Source organism: Hibiscus syriacus, unplaced genomic scaffold (genome assembly GCF_006381635.1).
Source record: "Hibiscus syriacus cultivar Baekdansim isolate YM2019G1 unplaced genomic scaffold, ASM638163v2 tig00004457_pilon, whole genome shotgun sequence".
Lineage (NCBI taxonomy): Eukaryota > Viridiplantae > Streptophyta > Magnoliopsida > Malvales > Malvaceae > Hibiscus > Hibiscus syriacus.
Genome location: NW_024062017.1, coordinates 276590 through 292218, shown reverse-complemented (window position 1 = coordinate 292218; position 15629 = coordinate 276590). Strand labels below are relative to the sequence as shown.

At 33.8% G+C, this 15629-nt stretch overlaps 1 pseudogene; it reads left to right on the top strand.

Moving 5' to 3' along the window:
* The first annotated feature begins 568 nt into the window (after window positions 1–568).
* On the top strand, window positions 569–1484 carry LOC120194678 (annotated as a pseudogene).
* The last annotated feature ends 14145 nt before the right edge of the window (window positions 1485–15629 follow it).

The window sequence follows — 15629 nt, the reverse complement described above, 5'->3', positions numbered from 1 at the left end:
TCTTAATCAAGAGGTTTTAGAGGAACTTCTTAAGAGATGCAATGTTTCGAAAATTTTATATCTGAAGATGTCACTTTAAATCTCAACTGCGTAATAATTATTAAAAAAAATTGATGTACGAAATAAAGAGACGATACAACAAGATTTTAAATAAACTGTCGACTTTAGGCGAAACTTATCCAAAACTTTATTTATATTATTTTATTCTAGAACATGTCTAGAGGCGATGTATATCTAATGAAAGAGGAGGAAAATGTGAAAAGAAAACGATTTGCCAATGAAAAAGAACAAGTGGGCAATAAGGCACGCCAGCCAATAGACAAAGCAACAATTTGCTGCTGTCACATGATGACGTCATTCTATACGAATTTGGAGGTACCCGACAAATCCAAACGCATCATCACGTGTCCTAAATGAATCTTCGATGCCCTACAGTGTTATTATTAAAAGAATACGAATATTCAAAATTTAAAGGGAAAAAAAAACCAAAATCTGTAAAATACGGTTGCTCTGGTTCATGCATCTGTCTTCCCTATATAAAACCCATTTCCCTTTGCCGAGGAAATTGAAAATTTTGGAGAGAGTTAAAACTGTTTTATTTGGCTATGGAGATGTATTCAAATTCAAATCATTCCGATTTGGCTATGCTGGACTCAGTTCGGCAGTACTTACTCAACGAGTCATCAGACCTTCGACTCAATGCCTCCACCGATTTTCTTGCCGTTCCCCATGTATTGCAGGAGCTCAAGCTTCAGCCGTTTGTATCCTTGTTTCACTGAAACCTGGGGTGATCTTCCTCTCAAAGAAGATGATTCCGAAGATATGCTCGTTTTCGGACTCTTACGAGATGCTCTAACCGTCGGCTGGGCACCGTCCGATAATTCTTCAACGAATTTCCCGACGATTAAGCCGGAACCGCAAGAATTCTCAATGGAGATCACATCCGTGAAAAAAGTTGATACGGCGGAGGTGACAACGGCTCCCGCGGTGGTTCCTCCAAAAGGAAAGCATTACAGAGGCGTCAGGCAGAGGCCGTGGGGGAAGTTCGCGGCTGAGATTAGGGACCCGGCTAAAAATGGGGCTCGAGTTTGGTTAGGTACTTTCGAGACGGCTGAGGATGCAGCTTTGGCTTATGATAAAGCGGCTTACAGGATGCGTGGCTCCAGAGCTTTGTTGAATTTTCCATTGAGGGTGAATTCCGGTGAGCCTGATCCGATCCGTATAACGTCTAAGAGAGCATCGCCGGAGCCATCTTCGTCGGGAAATGCCTCGCCGAAAAGGAGGAGAAAGGCGGCTGCATCAGCTCCTGCTGTGGTTCAAGCCGGGTTAGACATGGGTCAAGTTAGTTTCTGTACACGTGGTGAACAGCTATTGGTGAGCTAATGGTGATGTGGCATTGGATTAACGTCAGCAGTGAGCTTATGTACAATATTAAAAGTACATTCCTTGATTAAAAAGCATTCGTTTTGGAAATTCTTTTAAGAGTGGAGATATTGTTTAGGGATGGCAATGGGTCGGGTCGGGTCGGTTTTTGGGCCACCCGACCTGACCCGAAAAGAAAGGGTCTTCCACCCGTGACCCGACCCGACAAAACTATAATTTCACCCGACCCGACTCGACCCGATAGACAATTTTAAAACCCGACCAGACCCGAATTTATTTTTATTTATTAAAAACAGACCCGACCCGACTCGATCATATCCGACCCGATTTTAATGTTATTTATCCCAGCAGCCATTGGAGCTCTTCCAAAGCTCCAAGTCTTCACTTGCTCATAACAAGCAATCAAGCAGTTTGATGAACGCAATGTGCTTAGCAACACGGTTTGGGTTAGTTTTCATTTTTCAAGGCTTGTTACAAATTACAATCACAGATCACAGAATGGTGCTCTCTAATAGAAACGAGGAATATTAAATATTAGTACATATAGTTCACAATTACCGCTTTCAAAACTAATTCATAATTAAAATACATTCAGATTATCATCCTTATAAGATACATCTCATATGGTGCTCTCTATCCCTATCAAAACTAACACTTAAAAACTCAACATGGAAACAATTTTATAAATCCATAAAAAATATGTTCACAATTAAAATTATAAATCCATACATACTTAAATAAGTTAAAAGTTCAAACATAATTATAATAAAACGAGACATAAATACGGATGTTCGATGGAAAAAAAAAACATCCATACCATCGGCTTGACAAGTTCACATTCTTCATCTTAGCTAACCACTCAAGTAGTCAATCCTATAAAATAAAATTATCAATTAATATTTTAAAAAAGATTATGATAGGAGTAAAGTAACAAATATGAATTATTACTTACAGTTATCTCATCTTGTTCGACTCTCATCATCTTCATAAAAGTTGCCCTCATTTGAGTTTGATTCTAAAACATCGTAAATGAAAATAAAATCTAATAGAAATAATGACAAAACATATAAGTAAAACAATGCAAAAATTACTTGATAATAGTTTGTACCTTCTTCGGCCCATAACCAATTTTGGCAACAAGCCAAAGCTTCTACAGTTGAATGATGAAGTCTATTACGTTGTGCATTCACCAATCTCCCTCCATTACTAAAAGTAGACTCCGAAGCAACAGTAGAAACCGGAATGGCATAAATATCTCTTGCAATAGCTTGCAATATAGGAAATTGTGGCCCAATTGTCTTCCACCAAGTCAATATATCAAAGTCCGACGTCCTAGAAATAACATCCACTTCTAAGTAACGGTCTAACTCAGATATGACTTGTGTTTTCTTTTGTCTCTTCCTTGAAACGTAAGCATCAAAATCACCTGGGTTACCCAAATCAACTGGAACACTATCCAAAGATGCACCGTTGAAGGGTTGAGGTTCATTCTTTGAGGACATTATTCTTTCTTCATACTCTGTGACCAAATCCCGACATAATTGCACAATTCTTTCAACTTCATGTTCAGCAGTAACCCCATAAATATTTTCAAAGTAATACTCCAATAATGTTGTTTTGTACCTTGGGTCTAAAACTGTGGCAACACCCATGATACCATTCATATCGTTCTAATATTTCTCAAATTTCTCCAACATGCACTTTGCCATTCTCGAAATAATGATATCACTATGTGTAATCCACTTATTCAATGCCACCCTAATCCTACAAATACTCGGAAAATAAAGATTTGCTGTAGTAAATTTTGTACCTGAAAAACCTTCGGTGATCTCGTAGAATAACTTCAACTTATCACAGATCACCGATGCAAAAACCCAATCATCATCTGTTGGCAAGTACTTGTACAAAGGGTCACGATGTAACTGCACACAACGAGTAAAAACATCCTTATAAGATAAAGCTGTTTGGAGCATCAAGAAGGTAGAATTCCATCTTGTTCTAACATCAGAACATAGTTTTTTTGTAGTTGAAATACACAATTGTCGTGCCGCCTCTTCAAATCGTTCCCACCTTTTTGGGGTAGCGCTCCAAAAAAGAACACTATGACGGATTCTTTCTATACCATCTCCAATCACACTTAATCCATCTTTAACAATCAAATGCAATATATGTGCACAACAACGCATGTGGAAAAAAGCTCCGTTAAGCAATAGCGTATTAGCTCCCATCCTATCAACCAACAACTTAATGACACCATCATTCACACTACAATTATCAACTGTAATAGATGTGAGTTTCCTATCAATATTCCAATCTAGGAAACAATCAACTAGGCAATGACATCATGGAGCTGGTACATATCGAACCTAATAAAACAACAAATAAAATGAATTAATTTTAAACATATCGAAACATAACTAAATGTATAAATATATTTAAACAATTACCTTATAACGTGCTTTTGTAAACTCCAAGAGTTATCAATGTAATGTGCAGTAACAACCATATATCCTTTATTTTGGTGGTCTGAAGTCCACATGTCAGTTGTTATAGCAATTATGCCTTCATTAGCCTCCAACTTTGACAACATATTTCTCTTCTCCTTTTCGTACAGATCCAAAATATCACGTTTGATAGTATTGCGAGTAGGCATTTCAAACATAGGTTGTAGACTAGAACAATACTTTCTAAACTGTGAATGATCCACTATCGATAAAGGATATTCATGCATGATTATCATCTTCGAAAGCTCTTTCCTTGCCACATCTTGATTAAATGAGAAAGCCCCTATTGTTAATTTTCCATCCGACTTCTTTTGATTAGCTATTAAGACTTGTTGTCGAATGTCTACTTGAACTCGCTTCTTGCACCTTTTGATATGATCACGCAAGTGACTTGTCCCATTCTTAGATTCACCATTGAATTTGTTTTTGCAGTGGTTGCATATTGCCTTCCACTCATTGTTGATCTTCTCTTTTTTAAAGTGATCCCATACCATAGACTTTAGTTTTGATGAAGTGCATTCGCTTGACACATTATTTTCAACCACAACATTTGGTTGACTTAATGTAGGAACTGAATTTCCTTCAAAACTTGGTGATGGACTTCCCTCGGTTGATAGTTGTGGAGAGTTAATAGTATGAGATGTGGATGAAATGGAATTCTCTCCCAAGTTAGACATTTCATGTACAAATAATGATAAAAACATCAATTAATATATCCTAAACTTAAATCAATTAATATATCCATAACTGCAAAAGTTAAGTTTATAAAGTAAAATTAGCTACATCAAATGAACACAACATTTAGAAAGAGCAAAAATACAAGGAGAATACCATTTTGTCAACCTAAGTTTCCCTTGTAGGCTAATTAAAAGTACAAGTTGAATCTGAAACACACATTCGCTTATTATAGGTTACAGATACTAGCAATATAACAAGTCAACAACCGAAAAAATGAATCTTCATTTTAGGTTTCAAAAGTGAAAATAAACAATGATAACCGAGTAAAACTAGAACAACATATGTGTGACTATATATATATATATATATCACTGTGATACTCAGATCCCAAAACTAACATAAAATCATTTTTTGCTCGCATTATGAGAGCCAAAGCCGATCCTCAAAAAGTCATAAAATCAAGCACCCAATACGATCTATGTGAATTTGGAGTTACATCAGTCGACTAGTAACATGAGGCTTTGGCCATCCTCTTAGCATGCTTCTTCATGGAAAAAAAATTCAACAGCTAAAGTATAAAGAATGGCATTTCCTTGATATCAATAATAATTTTACAGTTTCCACCCAGGGAGAAACAATATTATTATTGTCTCACTGAAAAGTGAAACCATTAAAACAATAAGGTTTTATCAAACAGAAAAATTATAGATATCACCAGAATTTTGTCGTCAAACTCGAATATTCCAAAATTCAAAGGCAAACATCAAACAGAAATGTTTAAGTACGATGGAATATGATTTAAAAAAAAGATGAAATAAGCTGGATCTAACAATAAACCAGAATAACTATCAAAATGAACCATTTATAGTGAACTACAACTGTCAAAATGGAATATTTACACTGAACAAACAATATAAAAAACATAAGGTAATTGTTAAAGCTGGATCTAAAAACAAATGCTGCAAACAAGATTTGTTGTCCGTAACAAAAATCAAGAAATGATATCTCAAAAACAAAATTTAACAGAGAGAATTTATCAGAGATACATGAATGGTTATCTGTTTTGTTGCTTAGAGAATTTAACAGAGAGAGAGAGATGCAGAGATATCAAATACCTGAAGTTTAGAAATCAAAAAGTGAGTTGTTGCGCTTGCGTCGGTGGCTCAAACCCTCGGTGGAGAATTTACAAAAGAAATTAGTTAGAGATCTGACCTCAGCGTTTAACTGGTTTAAGTGTTTGAACTTTGAAGATATGCTGCAGATGCTTTGTCGACTAGGGTAGGAAACTAGGAACAGGGAAAGCAAAAAAAGTAAATATATATATATATATGCAGTAACTATGCGGGTCGGGTCGGGTTATTTTAACCTTAAATCCGACTCCGACCTGACTCCGAAAATTTTAATATAAAATCCGACCCGACCCGACCCGAATCCGAATTTTTTTTAAAAAAATCCGACCCGATCGGGTCGGGTCGGGTCGGAACCCGTCGGGTTCGGGTTCCATGGCCATCCCTAATATTGTTTGGTTTGTGAATACAAAGGGATTTTTTTTGTTTATATTATTTTTATATTTATAAAATTAATTAAAAATATTAGTAATTGACTTAAATTATTTTAAAAAAAATAATTTAAGTTGATTATGAGATAATATTATTATAAAAGTATTTTTAAATAAATATATTTTTTAGAAATAATGATAAATACAACGTATGCAAATTCCACGAGATAATGTTATCGAACTTTTTATTTCACGAGATAATGCTCTCGCCATATTATTTGCTGAGATAGGGTGAATTCTACATTGCAGCATTAGGTCGCCATGGCATCCGAGCGAGCTTGGAGGTCGCATGGTAGGTCGCCATGGCATCCGGGCGACCAAGGAGCTGGATTGTGTAGGTCGCCATGCACTCAGGCCGTAGGTCTCGAGCTATGCATGCATGTGGGAGTTTCACGAGCTATGCATGCATGTGGGAGTTGTGCATGACTTATGCACGTCGAATGTTCTTGGGGTAGGTCACCATGCAGTCCCGACGACGTGGTAGGTCGCCATGTACGCCCAGCGACATGGTAGGTTGACATGCACGCCCAGCGACATGGTAGGTCACCATGCACGCCCGGCGACCAAGCTTTACTCTGCTCCCGCTGCTCCCTCATGCATGCATTGCATGCCATAGCTGGAGATTCCTGCAGCCATAGCTGCATTATTGCAGCGTTAATTTAGCTGCTAAATGCAGCAAATATTGCTGTTGAAGTGCAGCCTTTCAATGCTCAATAATTACACGATTCAAAGCTCAATATTATTTGCTTCAACGGTCAAATTCAATGACGCTCTCCAACACTCATTTGCTTTATATAAAGGATATGGGGTTTAGGGTAGAAGCAGAAGTAGAAGCAGAAGAAGAAGCAGATATAGAAATTTTGCCGAGAGCAAGGAAAAGAAGAAGAGTAAAAGAAGATAAAGGCTCAAACATCGTTCGTGAGGTAATTTTTTATTGTTTAATTTAGTTTATTATATGAAATTATTAGTTTGTTAGTTTAGGGTAAAACTAAAATTTAGTTAATTAGTTTGTTAGTATAAATTATTAGTTTGTTAGTTTAAGTTATATATTATATTATATAAAAAATTAGTTAATTAGTTTATTAGTTTAAGTTATTAAATGTAAAAAAAATTTAATTAATTTGTTAGTGTATTTAAACGTATATTAGGTTGTTTGTTGAAGTTGAAGTTATATTATAAAAAATTTAATTAGTGCTTAATTAGTTTGTTAGTTTGTTATTTTAACTAAGTTGTATTATAATAAAGAAATAGTTTATTAGTTTAAGTTATATTATAAGAAATGACCATCCAGCTCAGTTGGTAGAGCACAAGGCTCTTAACCTTGGGATTATGGGATCGAGTCCCACGGAGGGCATTTTATAATTCGGAGGTCTCCTACGGAAGCTGCTCTTAACCTGGCGTTGGGGGCAGCCTACTGTTTTACCTCACCCTTACCCTATTACATATGTGAATAAGGGTCATCTAATTTTTTTTAAGTTATATTATAATATATTAGATTATATAAAATTAATTTGTTTAATTTATTGTTGTTTAAAGAAATATTTTGTTTACACGAACAATGTATTATTCTATAACATTTGCTCACGTACAGATTAATTCAAAGAAAGAAACAAGAAAGGAAAAGAAAGGAAAGGAAGAAGGCATAAATACACGGGTAATTTATTATTTTTTGCTGCCCATTTTTTGTTGTTGTGTATGTGTAAATTAGTTAGTTAGTAAGTTTATATTAGATTATATAAACTAATTTGTGCGAGATAATTCCCGTTTAAAAAAAATATTGTGTTTAAAAATATTGTATGTTGTTTTAAAAAATATTTGTTTAATTTATATTTTATGTGTAAATTAGTAAGGAGTAAAAATTAATTGAATGAAATAATTCTTTCGAAAACATTATCTCGACTTTGCCTAACAAATTTGTTTGATATTTAAAAAAAATAAAAAATATTATCAAACTAATCATTATTTTTAGTAATCATTACTAAATGATTAGTATCAAATCTAAATCATTAATATTTATAATAAATAATTATTAGTAATCATTATTAAATCATATTATTATTAAATCATTAAATATCAAATCATTAGATTAATAATAATTATTAAATCATTATTAATAATATTAGTAATCAATCAATCAAATTAAATAATAAATTTTATTTGATCGTTAATATAATAGTATATTATATTATATTATATTTAATTATTTAATGATTTATGAAATTATCTAATCTAATTTTTTAATCTAAATTTATTTTTTTATTTGTAGAGAAAATGAGCAACAACTTTTTCACGATTGTCCATTATAATGGACATATTATGGAAAATGAGGTCGAAGTTGTTTTTCAGTCTGAAAAACCAATAAATATGATGTTCAAAAAAGATATCACATTTATATAAATGAAGCATAAGATAAAAAGAAAAATTCGAGCTGCAGTTGATGGTTTGAGGTATAGGTTTATGATATGCCCCAGCCCAGTCAGATATGCTGCAGTTCCACTTGAAGAAGATGATGATATTGGAACCATGGTTGGATTACATGAGTCAACCAATATAGCAGTTATTGAGTTATTTGTTGATGTGCGTAACATATGTGTTGTTCCTGGTCATCAAGAGGTGTGACCCAAAATCCATCTGAAATGGTTTTCGATAGTGAGTTTGAGAAGCCGACATATAGGTTCCCAAACAGTTTTATGGCACTATTGAAAAGTGGAAATGAAGTCGGAGGGACATCTGCAACAACAGAGTATGAGACGAAAAACATAACGAAATTGGCTGTTGATATTGATGTTGAAAATTGATGGGGAGAAATTCATGATGATTCAAGCGAAGATGAAGAAACCGAAGAACCCGTTTTGGGCGACGATGAAAATATTTTCGGTGGAGGTGTAATTGATGAAGTTCTAACACCGTATGAAGTTACTTCTCACATGTACGAGGTAGACTATGATGCGCTGAGAGCACCTAAATTCTCATACATGCCATATTTACCTTCGTATGAAATTATTATTAATATTTAATGATTTGATAATAATAATTACTAATGATGAAATTATTATTAATATTTAATGATTTGATAGTAATGATTAGTAATAATGAAATTATTATTAATATTTAATGATTTGATAGTAATGATTAATAATAATAAATTATTATTAATATTTAATGATTTGATAGTAATGATTTAGTAATGATTAATAATAATGAAATTATTATATCTTCACATTGATTTAGTATTTATGTAATTTTTGCTGATAAATTATTCAAGCAAACTTTTTAAATAGAGTGACCTAATTCATGATTAAATAATGATTAAGTAATAATGAAATTGTAATAATGATTTAATCATTAATAATGATTTATTTTGTAACAAATAACAAATGAGTTTATAAGTGTGGACTACTCGAATTTAAATTTATACATAGACTAATTTATTAATGATTTCTAAATATTTAATGATTTGATACTAATGATTTAGTAATCAAGTTTTTTAAAGAGATTCGAACGTTAACCATTTAATTTTTAGCAAAAAACAAATAGGATTTTTTTAATAATTATATGATTTCGTAATGATTTGATAATAATGATTTTAATATTTAATGTACTGATGATTTAGTACTGATTTGATAATAATTATTATAATAATGATTTAATAATAATCATTATAATAATGATTTGATAATAATGATTTAATAATGATTTAATAATGATTTAGTAATTATTATTAATATTGATTTATTATTAATATTTAATTATTTGATACTAATGATTACTAGTAATGAAATTATTTCACGAGATTTGATACTAAAAATCATTATAAATATGTCGAATTTGTTAAAGTTAAAAAAAGCTAGTCTAATTTCAATATTTAATTTGTAACAAATAACAAACGAGTTTACAATTCTTGCCGATGACGGGGTGTTGTTGAATGATAATGTCGGGGCGGACGTCTAATGCGTTGTGGCCGTTGCAGTTGCTCAGGAGTATGGTACCCATCCTCCTCATTCATTGGGGGCATTTGAACTGTCATTCCACCAGTTTGCGATTCCATCCCTCTTGCAAATGTTGACTGACAAATACTGGTATTTGACATCATAGATGTCATGTGTTCAAAGTCATACGTCGACACAAACATAGGAGAGTAGATGGGTTCCTCAGGCTGCACAAACTCTGGTATGTATGCCGGGATAGTAGAATCATCAAATGCGTGATGCAATGATCTCGCATCGTCGAACGGTTGTGGTGCGCTATTATCCACATCGGTCATTTTCGCTTCAGGTTGTTGAGATGAACTCCCACTCGATAAAGAGTATTTAGCTTTACCAAAACTTTTCTTAAACATAAAAAATTGTCGCCTCTTTACCATTGTTGTCAGGAACGACTTTCCATTATCCCAAAAATAAGCAAGGTAAGTCGAAGTCTCAAAATTAAAGTCGTCATCTTGGATGTCGTCAAGAGTTGACATGAATGAAGTCCTATTGTTTCAAACATTAATGTAGGTTGCATGCTTCTCAACCCAATTCACCTTTTCTTTGTGGCGACTATCAAATCTGTGCAGGTGGTCATGCGTCTCAACCCAATTCACCTGATGACGACCATCTAAGTTTTGGAGGAGGTCATGATCCCATGGACTCCGTGGAATAGATTGGTGGAAGTGGAATTGCCTCAACACTCTATCACCAAATTGGATCTCAACAAAAGCAAAATTGATCAATGGTGTAACAACAAACCAATATTGAAACCCATCTAAAACATCGTGCGACACCAACGCCAAAATTTCTTCATTCATGTATAGTCTCCAATTAAACTGAACTCTTTAATGTTGTTGTGCACCAACCCCGTGCCTTCAATTTTATGCCTCTATCTGTATATCAATCAAAACAAAAATATGGTCATTTTGTTCAATAATTTTATAATTAATATTTTATATTAAAATATGTTGAGTTAATCGATCGATGGAATCGACCAAGAGGGGTGAATTGGCAATTAAAATTTCGTGGAAGCTTTTGTAGAAAAATTGAAAGTAATTGCACAGCGATTTACAGTGGTTCGACTTTCTCAAACAAAGTCTACGTCCACTACCTTAGCTATCCACACTAAGGATTTTCCAACAAATTCACTAATTTGTTCTTTCTTTTGAGGCCAAAGAGATAACCTTACAAAAACCCTCAAGAGTATACCCCAACTCTTGAGAACACTCTTTTTCCCAAAGAGAAGATTACAAATTTGCAAACTTACAAGAAAACCTCATAAGGTAAGATGTTTGCACAATTCTAGAACAAGAAAAGAACACTCAAAGATAATTACAAATGAGCACAAATGGTGTTCTTGAAAGCAAAATGAATATTGAAAGGAAAAAATGGCTTGATTTGTACAAACTTGGTGTTTGATGCTTTCTCTCTTGTTTCTCTATGATTTCTTGTTGATCAAGGGCTTCAGAACTTGTTTAAATACACCTTGAATCTCTTCTGAACGTTGGGGATGATTAGTGAAGATCATATAGCCGTTTTAGTGTGAAAACAATTAATAAAACAGTTTGGAGCGTGGGGGGAATCGGTACCCCCTATGGGGAATCGGTTCCCTAAGTGTAAAATTCAAATATTTCGACCGTTGAACAGGGGGGAATCGGTACCCCCTATGAGGGAATCGGTTCCCTCCGAGCATTCTGGAAATCTCGGAGCCAAACCATTCAGGGGGAATCGGTACCCCCTTGGGGGGGAATCGGTTCCCTCTGAGCAATCTGGAATTTTTGGCTTTAAAATGGTTCGAAATACTTTGAAAGATTATTTTGAAATTGTTTTAAGATTAAAACTTAATTTTACACTTAAGTAAGGATTAAAAATGATTTTTGAAATATTTTGAGTAATGTTTTGATATTCGAATAATTATATCGAATATACTTGGAAAATCATTTTGGAAAATCTTAAAATTCATTTAACTTAATTTGTTATATCGAAATATCAAAATGTTTTCAACAATCTCCCCCTTTTTGATATAACAAAACATTTTAGTAATTTTAAGATTTTGAAATCAAGTTTTAAAATTACTCCCCCTTACTTTAACACTTCTCCCATTTATCATTTTAAAAACGCACTTAAAACACACTTCTCTCCTTTTTTGTTAAATCAAAAAGATTCAAATAAACATCAAGAATATTAAGCCAATTGATTAGGTATATGTATGCATAAGCTGCTAAGATCACAATTAAGAGAAACGTTAGCCATTAGTTCCGTAATCAATATTCATAAATAATGTGATATGGCAAAATTGGTCATATTGCTAATAATGATGTAAATGATGCAATAACGAATAAAACATACCAAACATATAAGTTCACACCATCCATAAATCCAAAATCCAACAATCCACAAAATCAAACAATTCAAAATGTTGAAACAATATTCATTTTGTTCAAAGTTTTTAAGCTAAACACAAAATCAAGCATCCGGATCTGTAGGAGGAAAACGGGCTCGCATAGCAGCCATTTCATGAGTGAGTTCATTAATACGAGCGTTGGTTGCTTCATTGTTTGCATGCATCTCCCGAAGAATCTCTAATTGTTGAGCTCTCATTGTGGATAAATGAGACTCTATAGAGGAAAAGCACAAATCCATTGTCGCATATCGGAAATCAAATGTCTCCATAAAGGATTGAAAATATGGAGGCATTTGAGTCGATTGTTGTGCGTGCTCCTCGGGTTGTTCAGGCTCAGCTTCATCGATATCCCTCATTAATTGTTCAAACTCGGGATCTTCGTCAGCTTCGGGTGGAGCTTGTGAAGAACTAGCTCCCGGAGTATTTGCAGAAGATCGAACCCATGCACCGGTTTCCTTATTTTTGACCCATCCCGCTCTTGTTAAAGAAAGAAGATTGATTTGTTTCTTAAGAGGAAATGAGGCATCTAGACCAACTCGGAGTTTGGCTTTAGAAAAGAGATTACTAAGGATACAACCGTAAACTAGTGAAGAACAGAGTTTCTTATTTGGCACTAGGTTAACGGTTTCAACAATCTCAGCAAAGATAATCTCGGAGAGGTTTATTTTTATATTGTTTTCAAAACAATACAACCACCAAAGATCTAAAGCTCTAAGAGTTGAATATCGACCCCCGGATGGTCGAAACCACCAAGTGATCATAAGATGAAGAAAACGCTCATGGAGATCCAAAACACTTGCACTATCATTTCGTTTATATCGAGAGCCTAAAACTTGTTTTTCATTTGATAATCCTTCATTATCCAAGCCTAAGGCATTTGCTATGTAAGCCGGATCAAGATGGAAATATTGACCTAGGAGGTAGGAACGTACTCCTATGGTTTTGGTTTTGTCACGATTTTTGATACAAACGACATTACTATAGAAGATACGAACAAGTTGATGATAGACAACGGGTTCAAGTTCGAAAAAGTTTATCAAATTTCCATTCGTGCAAGATAGGGATATATTTAAAGTTAATAGCAACCATAGCTTGAAGAGATGGTATACGTTCTTCCCTAATCTTATACGAGTCAAAATATTGATAAAACCAAAAGCGATAATCTTTAGGACCCGGTTGATTGAAACAAGAATTTTGGATAGTCAAGTTGGGATCAAGATTTTGGAATAGGATTTTGAGGAATAGGAGGAGGATTTGGTGGTGGATTTGGTTGACGACTAGAACGACTAGATGAAGACCTAGCACGTTTAGGATTTGACATGATGAAGGAAATCGGAATAGATCGAATAACCTGTAATTTTAAAAACAAATGTATGCAATTCAATTAATCCCAAAACTCAATTGAGTCCTCAATATTTCAAGGTTCTCTAAATCAATCCTATTGGGCAAAGTTTTGAAAAACTTTTGAAAAATACGGTTTTGAGAAACAATATATGTATAGTTTTCATAACAACAACATAATTTAATCAAAACACAATAATTTGAATTTTTTTTATTATTTCGAAAATTTTAAAACAATTTGTAAAATTCTTGTGTTTTTGATGAAATTAGTTGTAACATCTAGTTTCTAATCACTAAACAATCAATGCTCAATCACTATTTCAACCTAGAACTAATTAAAACTAATCCTATGTTCAAAAACAATGAAATAGAGAGTTTAGAAAAATTTACCTTAAAAGATGAAGATTGAGGGGATTTAGATGTTGTTTGCACGATTTTAATGATTCCAACAGGTTTAGAAGATGATATTTGATGAGAATTCCGATTAAAAATGGTGTTTTGATGAAATATTGAAATTTGGAGTGAGAGATAGAGAGAAAACGGCCAAGTGAAAGAATAAGGGTTTTGGGGGTTTTCTACCCGATTTAACAGAACCCCAGGGGGTATCGATTCCCCTGTGGGGGGAATCGGTTCCCTCATGGGGGGATCGATTCCCTCTGCACCAAAATGCTAAAATACGACTTTTAAGCACATAAAATGCTAAATTAATCTTCTCTAGTGGTATAGGCAACTCATATATTGAAAAATAATTATGTTCAAACAATTAAAATAATTATTTGAACATAAAATTAATTTTTCACTTAGAATCATAAACTCCCCCTAACTAATAGCAAGAATGCAATCAAAAATTATTATTATAAGTATTTTTTAGTATTTATTAAAAGTGCTAAATTATTTTAAACATTAAGTGAAGATAGGTTAGTTAAACCTAATTCTCTTCTAAGTGTCCAAAACCTTTCCTTGTCTAAGGGTTTTGTAAAGATATCCGCTAATTGATGCAAAGTATCAACATATTCTAAAACTACATCTTCCTTAGTGACATGGTCTCTAATGAAGTGATGTCTTATTTCAATGTGTTTAGTTCTAGAGTGTTGGATGGGATTTTTAGTGAGACAAATAGCACTAGTGTTGTCACACTTGATAGGAATGGTACCTACTTCAATTCCATAATCAAAAAGTTGTTGTTTCATCCATAAAACTTGTGCACAACAACTGCCGGCTGAAATATATTCCGCTTCAGTGGTAGATAATGCAACACAATTTTGTTTCTTTGAAAACCAAGAAATCAACATATTTCCAAGGAATTGGCAAGTACCGGAGGTGCTTTTCCTATCTAATTTGCATCCTCCATAATCCGCATCAGAAAAGGCATGCAAGCTAAAGCTAGAGTCTCTAGGATACCAAAGTTCTAAACAAGGAGTGTCCTTAAGGTATCTAAAGATTCTCTTAACAGCTAGTAAATGTGATTCTTTATGACATGATTGAAACCTAGCACACAAGCAAACACTAAACATAATATCCGGTCTACTTGCGGTTAGATAAAGAAATGAGCCAATCATGGATCTATATAATTTAACATCCACACATTTACCTCCTTCATCTAAATCAAACTTTGTTGAGGAGCTCATTGGAGTGTTATGAGGTTTCCCATTTTCCAGTCCAAACTTCTTGAGCATATCTTTGACGTACTTAGCTTGATTAATGAAGATGCCATCTTTTCTTTGCTTGATTTGGAGTCCCAAGAAAAATGAGAGCTCCCCCATCATGCTCATCTCAAACTCACTTTGCATTAG